This window comes from Varroa destructor, unplaced genomic scaffold (assembly GCF_002443255.2).
Source record: "Varroa destructor unplaced genomic scaffold, Vdes_3.0 BEIS01000006.1, whole genome shotgun sequence".
Classification (NCBI taxonomy): domain Eukaryota; kingdom Metazoa; phylum Arthropoda; class Arachnida; order Mesostigmata; family Varroidae; genus Varroa; species Varroa destructor.
In genome coordinates this window covers 11347232-11364574 of record NW_019211459.1, presented here as the reverse complement: position 1 = coordinate 11364574, position 17343 = coordinate 11347232, and the positions used below count along the sequence as shown (strand labels likewise).

Genomic DNA, 17343 nt, shown 5'->3' with positions numbered 1-17343 from the left:
GTAAAATCGAGCCCGACTAGTGTCAACGTAAACATATTGCACGTAGCTAAATGCACCATACATACATACATACATATAAGTATTTACTTAGAAACAACCACCGTCAGAAACCAACATGCAAGAGAACGTGTCCTATGTAAAGGGCTCGAGTACATGTCTAATAGCTCGACAAGCCGTCATCACAGACACATACATTCGTGGGTAACGGTTATATAAATCCTTGTGTTATTAATACATAATTTATAAACTCTTTCTTTTGATCTTTATGATTTACGGACACATAGTCATTACAGTATGTGTGTGTGTGTGTGTATATATACGTTGCAGCACATAATGTAGTAACGGTGATATGCTCTCTGTTGCAAATCAGAGCGAGGCGTGTGCTGGAGAGTTCGATGACTATGTTTCTACGAATAGATTTTTTTGGTCAAGTATGCAACTTTAGATGGCGTGAACAATACCTGGAAGTCTCTACACAGCATCAACTAATCAAGACGGCTGGCAAGGCTGTAGCCACTGCAACGGTACCAGCCATAACGGCCGCCACCGATCAGTTGGACTCATTCTACATGCCATATGAGTGAATGTCTATAACGCACCGAGAACAATAATAAGCTATTTGGGTCGATTCTAGTTGGGTCAGTTTTAAGACGTCGTGATTTCCAATACATTCACTGTAATAGGACTGGATGATTGTTATCATTAGCAGCTGCAACATTTCGCAGCGTCGCCTACGGCAGTAGCTATTCAGGGACACACTGATAACGGTAGAACAAACATCAAATAAATGGAGATTTAGCTAATACACGGAAGCTTGTTTTCTCTTTTTCAAGAAATTCGATTTATTAGGACAGAAGGAAGAAAGGATTTGAGCTAGCCAACAGAGCGTTGTTGCAGAAACTAATCTTACCTTTTGTAGGCCCTGTCAAGGCTCCCATTTGGGCTATCATAGGAGATACACAGGTGTACCATGAACCGGTAGCCTTTTTTGGCTTTCTAATTGAAAGGTCCCTTCCAAAGAAAGCTAGCGACAGAGAAAATTCGTACCAGATGGTGCTGAATAGTATCGTTTATGATTTAATTTTTGATTCTGTTTGACTCTGAGAGTCTCTCAATCTCAGAGTCAACATTGCTCATAGCCGAAAATCTGCCAGCCAAAACCATTTTGCACTATAAATACAGAGTTAGGCAAAAACGTCTGGACAGTTTAAAAGGAGCCTCTTGACATTTTGAAAAAAAAACGAGAGTACAATACGAGAGACTTCCTTTAAACTAGACGCTGAGTTAACTTATAATGATCTAGAAGAGATTGTATCATAGCCTCGATTCAATTTTTTTAAGTTTTCCGCCATTTACGTTTATATATATATATATATATATATATATGTTCCCTTCGTAGGGGTCGTGGAGGAAGATGACTTTGAACTTACCAAGAAGCAGATAGTAGTCCTCCAAGGCGATCTGAGCGCGTAATAACCACCGGAGGTTCACACACAAACACAGGTTCTCAGTAAACGTCGAATCACAGATTCTGCCTGCCTTTTTGCAGCCGGTCCTTTTCTCATGCTTTCTACAATTTCATTGAAGCATAATCTACTCTGTCGGCATTTGTCATGGATAACGGTTATGGGTTCATCAGTACTCACAATACTGTGATTTTCAATTCTACGGCAGCTGAGTTGCGTGACACGCCCATCTGTCTTTTTCGTGGTAATATCGGTTTCCGATCTATGTCTGGTACCCCAGTGGAGAATATCTTTCCCACAGCACAGACTCCCACCACAACGACAACAAAGTAAAGTATATATGAATGTATAAGCCAGTTTACTATTGGGCTAGTTTGAGCCCATCACACAGCTCACCAGGAATAACTATCACAATACAGTTTCTATTTAATAGAATCATTGGCTGAGCCGTCTTAACGCACTTATGTTGAAATCTCTCCAAAGACAAATCATATCACTCGACCAGTCGGTCTTTTTTGTCTGTTGTTTGCTCTTGTACTAAGTAGCTGTCAAATCATCCTTTTAGAGTTAATGGCGAGCTAGGAGCGGCATGGCCTAGGCAGAGCTTCGAGATCTGACAATCAATGGCAAACATAATAACAACAACACTAGACTCGAGTTTGACGCGTGTGATGTGTTGGTTTATACGCGAGCTAACCGCAAGAACTCTCTTGATTCCTTCTGCTTGGTGAAATATAGCCAGTCACACTAGGGCCGCTTCAATAATCTGATGAAATTAGTATATTTTCGAATTTTCCGGGCTAAACTGCATTTATCATGTATGTCAAGGTGGATAATAAACGAGGCAACAGACGAAAGCGCGGGACAGATTGCTCGCAAACACTTTGTTGACGCCTTTCAAGTTGAGCAACGTTTAAGTCTCATATCTGTTCATATATGCGAGTTCGCCAACGTGTCCGCTTTCGGCACAATATCGGCCCAAGATGCTGCCGTTGCTGTTAGTTGGAGACCACTTAGCCTTCTTTTCTCCTTGAGAAATCGGGTTGCCGCGTCGGACCAGGCTACAGGAGTCGCAATAGTTAGCGGCTGTCCTTCTGGAGGCATCGCTGACCCATACGACGATTCCTTTAACTCCTGCGGCCGCCGTTGCCAAAGGACCGCTCCATAGCCAGCATCGTTGCTGATCATCTATTGCTATGACGGCGCGATTTTATCTCAATGTAAACCTTGTCTCCGTTTCTGCTCTGCCGCCTTTACGCGTCGTCGTAACGCGTATTTCCACGTGGTCCTTGACTGTGGCAGCTAATTCAGTTCTAGTCGAATAACGTTCGAATCTATGTTTTCGTTCGCCAACTCCAACATTGCTTAGCGTGGAACTTTTTAAGAAGTGAAAATTACGAGTTAACGAAGTGACCCTGTTGGCCATGAAGCTGTCGACGGTAGTAGCACCGGGCACTCGACGGCAATAGCTGCCGCATTTAGCGATCAATAGGACATCGAGAACGACGAGGATGGCTTTGATCGATCGCCTTGCACAGCCATGTTGTTTCTAGGCCAAGCGAGAAGCAAGCTATCACAGTTGCTGCCTCTACAAGATAGGAAACAACTGCTAGAAACAACAACGATGACAGCATTACCTATTAGAGGACTTCGGCTGAGTACCTTACGATGTCGAACAATGCTGGAAGCCATACTGCTGCTGTGGACGCCGACCATGCCGTTGTCATTTACAAAACTCACGTCGTCAGTCGAATATTGGCTGACTTGTAGTTACGTCGTGTTTCATGGAAAAGAAGAAGGATCTAATGACCTATAGAGTTCTTGGCGATACCAACAGGTATGGAGATCGCGGGGAACATGCAGACTGCGGTTGTGATCGATCAATAGCGGCTAGTCGATGCCTGGCGTTGGAGTTGCTTGAATGACTGATGGATCAACTAAAACATCTCCGCTATCTCCAGCCATCCGACGGCGCTGAGCGTTTCTTCTTCAATTTCCTCTAATCGCGCGTCAGGCGTCCGCCATACATCCGCCTGCCTCTTTCACGGTGTCTCTCAACCACTGTCGGCGCCGATGCCAATTCCAGCGTTTGTGACCACCGTAACAACAACAACAACAACAACAGCAGTAACAATCACAGCGACGGTAACAAAAGCTACGCTAGCGCCTGCTCGAGCAGAAAGTACAATCAACCAAGGACAGCGCCCGTGGTCGTTTAGATTCCTCAGGCGCCTTAAGAGATCGAAGAGATTCTTGCATTCCTTCCTGGAGCTGATGCGATTTCTAGTCTTGTTGCGGTGACAACGGCGGCGGCTGCAACGGCAATGGCAGCCTTCGCAGTGCCGTGCTTCCGTGCACATTTTCTACTTTCTATTGGGTTTTGCTGGGTCTTCTAGATCCGCTGCGGCTGCAGCGGGAGTCAGTGACGCAGCGTAAATACGGCAAGATGCCAGTTTTGCGGTTAGGCCGGTGGAGAATTGTGAGCGATGCCTATAAGAAGGCTACTTGCATCACGTCAGGGTTTATTCTGCCCTGTTATTGGAACGCCACTGATGTCACTGCCGATCACCATTATTGCTCATAAGTTGTAATACCAGGCGTAAATTAGTTTGTCTCTATATATATATATATATATATATATGTAATGCTGCATGATTTATGCCATTGTGAGGGTTCTACAGTGACGTTGAAGATGTTGAGACAGGCGAAAACAACAGAACAGATATTTTTTCTCTAGCTGACGTATTTCTTCTCTAAGGTCAACACATCAACGACTATTCTATGCAGTGCTTGTCCTTCAAAGAGCGTATGTTCTTCTTGTCGCAACGTATTTTTTTAACTTTCAGTAAACTAGGTAAGTTCCAGTAAACTCCATAGATTCTTTACAATGTGCGCACCATCAGATATAGTTATCTTATTGCGTGACGGACAATACACATCACACCACTGAGCATTTTCCAGCTGTTACGAGCACATCTATATTTCGGTAAAGTTCCTACATCGACATCCATGATAGCAGTGAATTGTTTGTCATTCCAACATTGACAAGTCACTTTCCTCTTTGTAGCAATGTTCAATTCACCGGGACCGCGCTTACCGCTCCATGGTACACTCCCTGCAGAGATGGCAGCCAAAGCGAATTCTCGATCCACTCTGATTGTTCCACGTACTTCTTCTTTGTCAGCATTTACTGGCATGGAACATCAACGAGCGTACCGCCTTCCACCATCTCACAACTTCTATCGCGTCACGTCACACCGCACTGCGCACAGCCGTAGGTACGGCAGCTGTAACCCATCCTAAGAGAGTTGCGTTTGCACTCACCTCCGTCGAAGACCCACCGCACTAGTAGTGCCTCCGGTAGTTGGTCTGCTTCCGTAGTTCTCCCTAGATAGTCGGCAGTTATCCTGGCTGGCGCCTGCCGTCGCTCGCTATCTCACCGTAGATGGCGACTACAGTCTACGGTGAACAGCAGAAATAGCACTAGCCGCCCAACCGGCGCCAAGTAAAAACCTACGTAGGTCGAGTTGTAGGTCTCGTTACGGTAGGCTATGGTAAGTTGCAGTAGGTGGTGGCGGGCTGGTCTACCTAGCCGACGACAGGGACCAACGACTGTTACCTTACGGTGAGAAAGTCACAGCCAACAGTGGCGATGATTTCCTTTCGTATCGAGAGACGAGGAGGAAGGAAGAACGACAGAGATCTGTTGGGAACTTACTGAATGGCTTATTGGCTTGGTGAGTTTGCTGAAATGATGCCGGATGCTGCTGCTGCTGCTGCTGCAGCAGTTCGTATTAGCTAAGGTGGCCGGTTGCTTGCCGACTCTGCTGGAGCAGATTAAGTTGCTGCTCTTACGGTGGCCACTGCTGCCGAAGCGTGGCGTCCTCTGCACTCCGGTCAGGAACGCGCTCCAAAACTCCACTCGTGCTATTCACTAACGGGAAAGGAACGACGCTGACGACAGGGCAAGATAGGGAACAAGCAGCGGCAGCGACGCCAGGAGCACCCGCTGCGGCAGAAGGATCGTTACCTTCGTTTGTTCGTCGCTTTGTCTGCCTGTCTCTTTCTCGCTCTGTGTCGATCCACTGAGTGAGCGCTTACGTAGCTGTGCCTGCTGCTAGTGCTTGAGGGACGTTATCGCGCTGCGCTAACTTAACCGCCCGACGCCGACGACAGGCAGTAGCGCGACCGTAGCCATTGTTGATGCTTCTCTTAAGTTTGCCACCATCGTCGTCGCCGTCTTAAGCGTCAGCATCAGCAGCGGCAGCAGAGTCGCTGGTACAAACGCAAGCGTAATCACAAATAGTCGACACTGTTCTATGATAGCGACGAGTATGAACACGTCGGCGGACGCTGATCCGCGCGCCCAGCGACCGACCGACCAACCAACATCATCAACATCACTAGCGCCCTCATCGTCGTCTCTTCAATTATCAACTACCGCAACAGTTCCTCCCTTGTGGTCTGTTGGGTGTTCGCTCGCTTCAAGTGTGACTGGCTCTTGTTGATAATGCGATCCCTTGAAGATGCTTGTTCAGAGGCTGCAGCGGCAGCCACGGCCACGGAAGGAAGCTTTGTCCCCTAACAATATTCGGCGATACGCAGCGCCGACGCGAAATGCAATTGAATGAAATTAACAACCTCAATATTTGTACTGGCAGGAATGGTAACTGTATTCGCAGCGAGCGATATGGGTGGGCATTGTCATGCAGTCATAACGGACGATCTTCCGCTTGTTCAACGACCACGGCCATGTCCGCTTCAGCGGCGTGAAGAGCTTTTGACTAACCGCTCGCCCGCCCTTCCCCCCTACAGAAAGCGGTCTGCTCGTAAAACTACTTTATATATATATATATATATATATTTATACATATAGTGGATGTGATGGCGAGCGGGTGTACTTATTCTGTTCTGGAAAACTAGATTGTGGCTAGGGTTGCAAGGTAACAATTAGTTAACCCGGCTGGAAAAACTACGATCCGTAATGGAGGCGCTTCGATAGTAGGTCATTGCGACGCTACTACAAAGGTTAGAAATTGGAAACTCTTGATTCGTATCGGTTTGTGGAACACGTTGAAGGTAGCTGAACGCCATTAAAATGCTATACCTAAATATTGACGTCTGACTGGCCTGGCGGAAGAAAGCGGACGGACTGTATCGGAGTTCAAGAATTGGAAATTGTTCGACAAAGCTCCTAAGTCGTAATAAACGGATCGCATATACGGCAAGAACAAGCAAGAAAGCAAGTATAACAATTAAAATAGATGATTTTAAATATTTGTCGATCTCAAAAAGGATTCTTCCACACAGACAAATAAATCTGTGATAGGGTAGTGAAAGATACAAGTAACCACAGACGAAAGAGGGCGCTGCTGCTGTTGTTGCGGCTCAGATCGACCCTCAAGATAAAAAAAATGTTTATCAAATTAGCAAAACACGATATATTTGTGTAGTAAAAAGGCTATAGATCGTCGAAAGCGATGGATGGAACAAATCGGTTCTGTATGGGCGGGTGAATGAGTTCGACTCCGCCATAATTAATATAATATTAATAATTAAGAAAATCGGTGCTTCTATTGTACGAAGCAGCTTAGGAGTCAAAGGGTAGAACGAAAATGTCTCACGGGTACGTTCTAGCACGTACATCGTAGCAGCTTGACGGAAAGCAGAAAAAACAACATAGTGTATATATTCAGCACTCGCAGAGATCGATTGGCCGATCGAACGTACACACGCGTATTCTTCGAGCACTATACAGCTTTTGTCAGTTCGGCGGTGGTCTCTCGTCCATGCGAACAGCGTCCGCTTCTGGTCCCCTTTTACTGCTTGCTACGATACCTTATCGCGGTGCTTAGATACGAACGCAAAGCTTTGATTTTCCAGTACTGCGCCGCCAATACATTTTTCGTTTACCTATTCACCGATATTTGCAGAACCTTAGCATTGCCGTTATAACGCTTGTTTGATGAAAATAGAAGGCGTCGATTAGCTATAAGACACCCATTTCTTGTGTTCAACCAGATTCACTCTGAGCAATACAAATGTTCATGGATTACACTATGACTGTTGCTATCGGTCAATGAGTGCTGGAGCTCAAACCGTATATTTCTGCACCCAGAGCGTTTAGCAGTTGATCGCAGACTGCGCTTAAATAAGTCAGAGTATACAGTTCACGAATACTACAAGAACACTAATATTTAAGGTTCGGTCACTCACATTGTAGATATAGATGAGAGGGCTCTCTCTGAGAAGGTCTTCGCTCCTCCTGCGAAGTTCTTCAGCTGCACGCCTCATAGGCCTGTCAAGCGCCCAGAACGAAATCAAGGAAAAGATCGCAACATGAAGCTTTCCCAGAAACGCATCCATTCCGAGTACCTTGACGAATTCCCATAATACTTCACTTCTGAACCCCATATCTCTTTCACCTGCAATCGTTTCTTCGTCACCATGGCCATATATATTTTCCCTACAAAATGGTAGAATCCCTATGTTATGTCTGTAGCACGATAACGTTGAGCCTTCGGACATTCACATCCTTGGGATAGATACATTACGAACTTGAGCAGATCTACGGTCAGGCGCCTTCAGGAATTCCGCGGCTGTCAACTGTGAACAGTCACCGCACATTGCGTGGCACTTTGCAAGATTAACTATGATGTGAGTGCCCCTAGGCCTCTACCGAGGCCTCCTGCCTACAAGCCAGAGCTATTTGTCTCATTACAACTGCCGTGCTGCAGTACGCCACGGCACCGCTGAAGTTGCAATTCGCCGAGGGCCAAACGGGCGGATGTCTCAGCGCTTCATTGCTGATGCTACTGCTGCTACTGTTGAGGGTGGCCAGGTCGGCAAAGGCAGGAACGCTACAGCCTCTGTGAAGTGCGTCGCTCCCGGCCGGCGTGTTGTCGCCGTCGCCTCGGCAACGCTTCCCTTCAGCCCCGCGCCACTGCGACGGGCCCCTCGAAACCCCCTTTACTGCCCGTCTATTACCCTTGAGAAGCAAGCAGGAAACGAAGCTAAGCTTTCCGTGGATACCAGTCGAACCCCCTAACGCTACCAGCCCCTTTCTCGCTCTGTCTTCCCCTGGTGCGCGCGGCCTGTTTGGATCCATAACAGGAACGGCTAGCACAGCGTAGGAGAGGCAGCGCCTCGAGGTTGTCCTACGACCCCCGTGCTAGTGCTGCTGCTGCTGCTATTCCTGCTACAGGCTACAGCTACTGTAGGCTATAGCAACTACTACCCCCAGTTCGTTATCCTATTCTCCCCCAACCCCAATTCTCCCAAACGCATTTCTCCCCCCACAAGAAGCAGTCCACCCTTCTCTCTGTCGTTGCCCGCGCCAGTAGCCAGGCAGGGTGTCGTCGGCTTCCAGCGTCCACTTACCCCCCCCCCCCTCCCCCCCACCTTCACCGCCGTTTATTTTGAATGGTTGAGTCGATCACTGTGCCTTTGGACTTGGATGAAAGGGGGTCAGTCAAGAGCCAGCGCTAGGCGTACCCAGCCTTCTTGTCCACCATCTACACACTCGCGCGGCCATCAAAAGTAAAAGAGAAATACAATGCACATATACAACAGACTGACAGCAGAGGATTTAACAACAACCGATAGCTGCTTCTACTGAATGCTTCTCTTCCTTGTAGGGAAACAAAGAGTCTGCAAACCGAGCTGGCGAGGTAGCGGTCCCGTAGGACTAACTGGCCGCACACGCATTTACACTACCACACATAGACACACACACACACATACAGACACACCACACAGAGAGACACTCAGACACACATGACCATACACACACGGACATCGTACTGAAAGATAGCCGTTGTCCGGTTTAAACAAACGAAGCAGGACCGCAGACCACACGACACACTGAGATCAACACAGGGGGAAAAGAAACAAGAAGTTCCAGAGAGGGGGCCCCGTTGTAAAAGAGGAAGAAGGCTCGTTGAAATGACGCAGACACACGGAATCAAGATAGCGGCGATGGTCAGGGGCACCCAGCTGACACAGCTCAGGTAGTTCATCGAAGTCAAACTCTTAAAAAGATTCCACTAGAATTTAGCCTTGAGTGAACTTGCAAAGACTGAGAAATGGCGATGACGATAATAATGGTGATGCTGAATGGAAAGGTAAGGTTTACGACACAGTTCCTTAGTAGCGTTTCGCATGGAAGCAACATAGTACATAGATGTAGATCGTTCTGTGGCCGAAACGGATCTATGAGTAAAGGCGATGCGCACGAAATTGGGGACTAACCATTTCGTTACTGGTCGGAAGTAACGACACAACCTGTTACCAATCGTAACTCTAAAAGCACAGTGTGGTAACCGAAGGGATGGGAACATTAGAATTGTGCTCAAGATCGCGGTCACGAGTGCCGCGAAAAGTAAATAGCGCAAACGGCGAACTAGACCTTCCTGATAGAACCCTATGGAACGTTTCTTTTGTGTCTGCCTACCGAGTTTGTGTCGTTAGTGATGGTAGCAAAAAAATGAATTGGATTGAAACAAATAACATAACTTTTTATGAACAACTAACACAAATAGGGATTAGCAGATTGAACCAGGAAGTTCGGCATCATATCCAACGGCCGTTTTCGTTAACGATTTAGGCCGAAATCGATAACAACATTATGTTTCGCGTTCAATCTGCTCGCACTCACAATAAACCTATATAGACTTTTCCTTCATCATAGTCACAGTTTTGTGTTTGTCCTGCACAAGCAGGCTGGCGGTACGACGGCGCGTTGCCTGAAAACACCGCAAGGTTGAATATGAAACATAAAGTTCCCAGGTAAGTTATTGACACGAAAAATCTGATGTTCGTTGTTGTTGTTGTCTTCTAAACAAAACCTAGACCAAAAGATGTGTGGGTCAATAGAAATTGAATTTGACGTCTGGTTCTAGTAGGGCAGAAAACTTCCGTGAAGTGTTTCTTGGGGGGGCAACCGAATAGACTGCCCTATACAATACGGCTATAGTTTATCGTGCAGATTTTATGCTAGCTAATATATTTTTATTGCCTTCATATTTGTTAGCTTTGACAGCATATCTAAGAGTTGTTAGTTTTTTGGGACTACTTTTTCCGGTTTTGACGATTTTGCTAGTCGTAGCCAAATTAACAAATCGATCGGCCGATGAGAGCAAATCTTTAAATTGCCAGTTCAGTGATGGTTATTTGTGTGTGCCAAAAAAAAAAAAAACAAAGTAGATATTCACGCAACATTTGCTCAGTGTTAAGAGTGATCTTGTCTACAAGAAATTATTCTATTTTCCATAATCAGAGTTGAAAACGGTTCACTGCGTTCAAGTTTTGCATTGTATAAAGAACTTTGTGGGCGCAGATGATACGTGCGCGATATACGTCGAAAGGGCGCATAAGGTCCTACACGGGTATTAGTGCAATGTGAACGTTACTTCTAGAAGCGTTTCCTGATATTGACACAAGGGGACTTGAGCGGCTGTAATTGTTTCGTACTTTCAAGAACAAACAATGGCTCGTTTACATTCAGACACGTTACTTAATCATCTCAAAGTAAGCTCGAGAGACATCAAGTTAGGTGAATCATCTTTCGCAAATCTATCTTCGTGAAGAGCTACAGAATATCCTGATACCTCTTAGCACCGTTAAGTTAATACAATGTGCAACAGGCGACCGCAACAAGCTGTTAACCAGCAAGTTCCACTTCTTAAGTTTCATATAGACATGCACACGTGCAAATGGAGCCCATCATCTTATTTCGCTAGATAGTAATGATTGACGAATGCACGTAAGTGAACAAGTTTACTCAACGCGTTTACAATAGTACGAAGTTCGTCGGCGTTCTTTCTAACTGGCTCAAACAATCTACTAGACGTTTCAGCAACACTGAATGCAAGTCTCCCATCAATAAAAGCTAATTTACCTGCGTGAAGCTTGTAAACGAGTGATACATTTAGAGGGGGCTAGAACGGGAAGACCCATAGGACGCAGCCGTCGCAGTTCAACGTACGCGTACGGTAATGGCATCACGCTACTTCCGAGATCAGCCGAGCATACCGCCTTATGAATTAAGTGCGATATGGGTATTATCGAGAATAATCATCATCATGATGAAAATTCAGTGCGCAGGTTATTCCTAGTATTGATCTAGGTGTGCTTAAAGCACTTATAGGTGCGCTATATAAACAAATTGGGCCCGGTAATTTTCATTTGGTTGATTAATGGATATCGTTTCGATTCAGTCGGCGTGTGAAACCTTCCACTAAAGAGACTAGTCACAATCATCCTTGGCAGGAGGTTACCAAAAACCAAAAATGTCCACATTGGTCTGTTCGTTTGATACTCACGAACGGTCATGAACTGGTTACTTTTAAAGAACCGTTAGAGCGAAAAACGTGGTCAATCTCTGCCACTAAAAATTGACTAAATGGACCTATTGTGTCGTCATACACGTTTGCCTAACAAGAATTCTTAGAGTACAGTAGATTTGGTTTATACATTAACGTTCTTTAAACAAAACAGTGGAGTTAAAAAAGACAGTTGTGATCAACCGCAACGAAGCATTATTTACTTAACAAATATCGGTCTGCATTAAAATTGCATGATTTTTTTTTTGCTTAATTATGAATAGGCTGATAGACGGTAACGGTCGCATTAACTGAAACGTCCTACGACTGCAGCTGAGTGGTTATTGTTTTGAAACGGTATCTGATTGCGGTCGTAGTTAAACCGCATGCCACTGATGTCCACCTTCATAAAAACAGTGTCTTTCGTCCAATGGATACGATCCCACAGAGAGATAGAGAGAGAGGGAGAGGGAGAGGGAGAGGGAGAGAGCGCGGCAGTCCCAAACTACTTATCGTTTATGAAATAGACATACATGCAATTGGCCCATTCTAGCCCGATACGGTCTTAAACAATCAACCACTCCAAGTATAGCTATAACAGTCATTAGATTTCATTAAACGAAGAATGATTGACGAATGAATTAATTCCTATTAAGCATTCGTATACTGTCCACAATGGTGGTCTGATGATGGTCGAGTTCATCTGTAACATGTTAGAAGGGCGAGCGGCCTGAGATGAATCAATGTTCACTAGAGCTTTTCGCCTTTTACGTTCTATACGTTAATTATTGGCCTTAATATTTATGCTGAGTTAAAATCTATACTGAGCTATGCTGCTCATAAGCACAGCACTCACATACAAAACGAACATCTCGTCCGCATCCAGCCAGCATTTTTTTCCTATATTTTTTTTCTAGAAAACAAAAAATCTTTTCAAATCCACTGATGTAAGAACCTGGTCTCCATCCATTCAACAGAAGAGCAAGTGCACACTCCGTACTTACACCGGCACAGGTTCTACCACTCCGTCTGAAACAACGTCCCCGAACCAACAAACGTACATGACTACTTCGAGAAATCCTCAGGCAAATACATCCACTTCACTAAATGACGGTCCTCACTTCTGCAGCGAACAGGTTACTAGAGCCGCACTCGCGCAAGTGGGCAAAAAGAGAAAAACAAGATGGGGTTCGTTTCTGCAGTTTTTTTTTTTATGTTTATTTGCTCGTATCGTTACTCAAAAACAAGAGCCATTCCTCTTCTTTCCGTGGCCCTCGTTCCAGGACGAGATCATCCCTTTTTCCTTCACCTTGAGCTTCGTGCTTTCTCAAAAATCTCTCCTGCTATTCGATTTCCACCCGCTAATCGTTCGTGGCCAGCAATTCGACGACATCAGCTTCTCGAGTGGGCATCGACTCGTTAACTAGCCGCCGCCGCCGGCGTCGACGGCACCATCAATTTACTCGCCTATTTTTTTTTTTCGGTTAGTTAGAGCCGTCGGTGTTGTGGATGATTAGATTGCAGCTGTAGCCGCCACGGCCGCTTTCGCAGGCGAATCAAGATGGATATTCATCACATCCGCTTCATATCAGTTCGATTGGATCCGATCATTAACTTCCCTACCGCCTTGACACTTACGGTAAGCCAGCTTTAGAGCAACCTTAAGTGCCGACGCTAAGAGCAGTTGTGAGGTAGCAGCCGATTCTGTTCCCTTCACTGCGGCCACTTTTACCGCTCCCTGTGATATTCGTTGGCGTTTCAAGATAGGGACAGAATGGGGGGGAGGCGGGGGGGGGGGGGTAAAACCATCGTGGATAAGCAGGTGGGCTTCAGATCATTGGCCAGTTTGCGATGATTTCCTTGGTGCGGGTGCTTTCTGCGATCATTTTGGAACTTTGACGTCCCACTGTTGGGGCCGAGGATCGTCGAACCGGTGGCCTGCGGCTGCCGCACTCGACTAGAAAATGACCCTACTTAGCAATACAGATAGAGATAGCGCTGCTAATGCTGTCGCCTTCACTGCTGCTGCTGTCATATTCGCAGCTCAGCTATAGTTGCTTCATACAACAAGGCATCAGTCAGGCATCATCATCATCATCACCATCGAGCCAGTTCTAGTGAAACGAGTAACGCTACTGTTATGAGGGGTTCACTCCAGTCAAAACGGTCCGTCGGTAGGAGACGCCGACGTGAGGTGGTGGCGTCGGCTTCGGCAGAACGGGCAAAGACAGTCGTCACTGACCGCAAATCGGTCTAAGCCAACATCGACTGCGTTCGATACGAAGCCTGACGGACAACAACATGGGCCAAAACGAGCGTTGAAAACCGATTGAATCCGATTGAACGTCTGTCTATGTCGCCTTTGTTACTAACGCAACCCAACACATCTGCAGGAAATAGAAGTTCTTCAGGTGTACCTTTCTTCTTCGTCGTTTGTTGTAGTGAGGATGATGCAGCACCAGGTTCAAAAGACCACAATATTATATTATATAAGGCAAACTACTCATTTGGGTGGGTTTTGTTTAACGGGTACTGCGCAGAGCAGAGTTTTGGACCGAAACAAACGCTATCGAATTCGTTATATCAATCGACTAGCCTTAGTCTGCGATTTGTGGCAAACACCCTCACTTTTTGTCAGCTAACAACCATTTACATATTACAGGCAGCGCGTATATATGTATGTATATAAGCGCATAAAAATAGGAGAAGTAACTACGATGGCAGGACAGCAACCCGAATGAAAAATCAATGGTAATTTTCAGCTTTGATTTAAGCTTATGTTTGAAATACGGCACTGTTGAATTTGGTAATCGCACGGGTAGCCACGCCAAGCGATGCACGAAACTCACGGAGGCGAAAAGTGACACTACGTCTGTACCCAAAAGGACAGCCGTTACATCATCAAAGCAACGACGATGACCACAACAAACCTCAGCCACTATACACTGTCGCTTGGCGTCAATGTGGAGGACCGAGGTGTCGAAAAATGGGACAAACGAAGACGCACCACCGGTGAAGACAACAAAAACACAGAAAAAATAGAAAAAGTAGTCAATCCTTAGCAGAAATCAACGCTAGACGAAAATTCTGTCGAGATCCCGAGGTGTACCCTGGCAACTCTAAAGGATAAGCTTACAACCTGCCCTCTAGATAGTTGATTCATTCTACAAGTTTGTGCTTCCTCAAGAATTGCGAAGTACCTGTCGAAGCGAAAACAGAAATAACAAACAATGACCGTTCACACCCGGTTTTAAAAATGGCGCAAACGAAGCAAAGTATACATACGAGTATAAGAAAAACAATGGAACAGACGAATCCGATGTGCGTACATTATGTTCCTATTGCACTAATACAAAATACTACTTCTCAATTATTGTTCAAACATTTAGTATTGTTCGGTCTGTTAAAAAATGAAAAGCGTGAGCGTGATGCGGATACACAATTAGTTACTACACTTTACTCGTACAGGTTCCTTTAGAGGTCTGACAAAGTACCACTGTTTTGCATTTGGAGTACACGGCGAGAACCTATTTCAGGGAAAGTGGTACTCTGACTACTAGGTCTTGCATGGTTGCAGAGCTGGAATGAAGATCGATGTAAAATGCAACACAACATATTTATACAAGCCAGGTCTTGCTTACCTGGGATGGTAGTGACCCAGTTTGTTTTGCCCACTTTGTGTAGATTCCTTCTACTATTGCAGAAAATATCGAGCGTCGCGACGAAACCTGCAGTCAATCAACAGACGGATAACAAAATATCGATATCTAAATCTGTAAAAGCATTTAGTTTAATTACGACCTCGCGTTGTAAAACCCTAGCGGGAATAGCACGCTGTTTAACAGTTGAGTTTGTCAGACAATAATAATAATAACAAAGTATTTTATTAGATACTGAATGACTTACACGAGGCTATACCTTTATGATATTTACCATCTACTTATCACAAATCTTACAAAATAAAAAGGGTTCTTGATTTACCTTATCTTAATACTATAGAAAAAATCGATATTATGCTTCCAGCTGAGTTTTCGACAATATCCACATCGGTTGTCCACTCTTTGTATGCTTGCGCTTGCGTACTTCCTTTTATGACCGTGTGTGTGTGTGTGTGCGCGTGCGTGTGTGTCTGTAATATCGAGCTCTTAATACATCGTCGATTACACGCGACGTGCACCACAATATCGTTGCTAACATGTTTTTTTTTCGTTCGATGCTGCGTGCCAACCTGGAAGCATCTCTAGAGGCAATAGACTGTACAGGACCCTGCGCCTGGGCCGCATGTGGGAGATTGGAGAATCTTTCCTGTCACGATGGTTCTACAACTAACGGATTGGGCTGGCTAACGAAACAGCAATAGGTCTATTTCAAGCATTTGTCTTTTCTCTACCGTTTTCGCTGGTAATTCCTCTGCTTTTCTACCATCTCGTTTGCTATGCTGTTTCTACCCAATCGGTGCGACATTCATCTAACGATTGAACCTCGAAGATAATTATTAGTATTATAAAATATCAATATATTTGAGCTCTCTTGCACTGATTGGAATAATAACGGTTGTCAAAACACCTATTGCTATAGGGTTCGCCTATAATGATACACGTGTATATACCGGGCGCAAGGAGCACAATGTTAGCGTAACAATTAGGACGGCAAAGTAAGCAGGACTCAACCGGACTAAGGACTAAGCTTAATAAAGAAACACCAGAATTGGTCTTTAACTGAGGCTAATTGTTTGTATAGGATTGCAAATTACTGCCCGCTTTGTTTGAATGTTCATATTGAGAAGTGTTACTTTTTTTTTTTTTAACGATAGCATAAAAAAATTGCTACCGCTTGAACTTTTTGCGTAGTTTAATGGAAAAGTTAGATAAGATCGAATGAGAGGTAACTAGACGGTAGATGATTGTTGATATGAGATAAAACGTGAAATGATCAGTGAGCGGTGTTTGAGCTCCGAGGCAACGCGAAGCGCTGCCTCGGAGCTCAAACGGGCTCACTCAGGCCTATGCACAAAATAGATGTACGCAAACGATTGTTTATCTATTTTTTATTCGTATGTTTCTGTCATTTGGATTCTACGAACGCCGTAAGACTAGAAATAAACGTTTGCAAATTTCATGCTTGCTTCCTAGGCTAGTGCAAGCACGTTACCGTCATTCCATCACGGGGATGTTTGCCGTGAGTCTGGTCCTTTTGTACTCAATATTTGAATACTATCTTACTTCGATCGAAGGCCTAACTTTTAACTGTCAATTTGTAGCGATGTCCTCGTCATATACGAAAGGTAGAACTTTTGATTGCGACATCGATTTATTTTTCCACTTGCTGAATGAAGCTTGTTTATGATTCCACAAGTTACACGAAACAAACAGAACGAAAGCCAATATTATGGTTCCAAGATCTTTTCCCCGTGCACCCTTATATCATACACATATATATAGCCTGCTAATTAGAGATCTTCTGCTGAGCATAGTATTTATTCTTATACTTTCTGAAGCCGCAACAAAGATTCCTAGTCAGTACTCACTCACTCACTCACTCAGTTAGCACGAAAG

General features: G+C 45.0%; 1 protein-coding gene across 10 annotated transcripts in view; it reads right to left on the bottom strand.

Annotated features, from left to right (window-relative positions):
- The window catches only part of LOC111252610 (uncharacterized), a 70670-nt gene that overhangs the window by 19714 nt on the left and 33613 nt on the right, over positions 1-17343 (bottom strand). For 5 of the 10 annotated variants that reach the window (XM_086991985.1, XM_086991986.1, XM_086991988.1 and 2 more), the window contains exon 2: positions 15430-15516. The exons of 3 other annotated variants lie outside the window; for them this stretch is intronic. The gene's annotated coding sequence lies outside the window, so the exon portion shown is untranslated. Of the gene's footprint in view, positions 1-1430; positions 7623-7682; positions 8876-15429; positions 15517-17343 lie in introns of those variants that run through there. 2 more of the 10 variants (XM_086991993.1, XM_086991992.1) reach the window with 2 other exon arrangements.